A 936-nucleotide genomic window follows, 5' to 3' on the forward strand; every position below is an offset into this window, starting at 1 on the left:
CACTTCAGGCCCCACCCATCACCTGATGCCCCTGTCCCCTGGTGGGTGGCCGCGGTCCTGTTTCCCTCCTCCCACCCATCCTTCCGCTGTGTCAGTCCACTCGTGGTTCTTGGGGCGTCTGGCAGCGGCCTGTGCTGGGCAGCCTGTGCCTCCTGCTGGTGCCGAAGCCTGCGTGTCCCAATCTGTATCCACAATGGTGTGTGGATAGAGGCGCCAGGTTTGGAAAGGCCCGTATCCTGTCCCTCTCACCGCCTCTGTCCGACGTGCTGCCTCGAGGGGGTGAAGGAGCGCAGGGCTGGTGTGGGTGCAGCTGTGCCTGGAGTCACCTTTTCTTTTAATTTATTTTTTTTTAATTGATTTCAGAGAGGAAGGGAGAGGGAGAGAGAGATAGAAACATCCATGATGAGAGAGAATCATTGATCGTCTGCCTCCTGCATGTCCCCTACTGGGGATGGAGCCCGCAACCCGGGCATGTGCCCTGACCAGAATCGAACCGTGATCTCCTGGTTCAGAGGTCGACGCTCAACCACTGAGCCACTCCTGCTGGCTGGAGGTCACCTTTTCTGAGTGGTTCAGGGATGTCTCTGTGAGTGGTGGCCGTGGTGCGCTCTGCAGGGCAGGGATTTGTTTGAGCCACCACAGCACGTGGTTCCCAGGGAGGCTTCTTGGCTTCTTCAAGTCACTGGGTTCTGCCTGGGAGAGTGTGTTGTCCACGTGAAGACCCTACAATTTATCTATGTCCACAAGGAGAAGGTTGGGAAGCGCCATTTCTGAATGGGGGAGATGAGGGAACCCACTCTTGCAGGGGTGGGGAACCTTTTTTCTGCCAAGGGCCACTTGGATGTTTTGGTTTTTTTTTAAATATATTTTATTGGTTTCCTACAGAGAGGAAGGGAGAGAGATAGAGGGTTAGAAACATCTATGAGAGAGAAACAT

The 936-nt window shown here is 54.7% G+C and overlaps 1 protein-coding gene across 1 annotated transcript in view; it reads left to right on the forward strand.

Annotated features, from left to right (window-relative positions):
* IDH2 (isocitrate dehydrogenase 2 (NADP+), mitochondrial) overlaps positions 1–936 on the forward strand; it is a 9,772-nt gene that overhangs the window by 380 nt on the left and 8,456 nt on the right. The gene's annotated exons all lie outside the window — the stretch shown is intronic.

This window comes from Myotis brandtii, unplaced genomic scaffold (assembly GCF_000412655.1).
Source record: "Myotis brandtii unplaced genomic scaffold, ASM41265v1 scaffold897, whole genome shotgun sequence".
NCBI classification, from domain to species: Eukaryota; Metazoa; Chordata; class Mammalia; order Chiroptera; family Vespertilionidae; genus Myotis; species Myotis brandtii.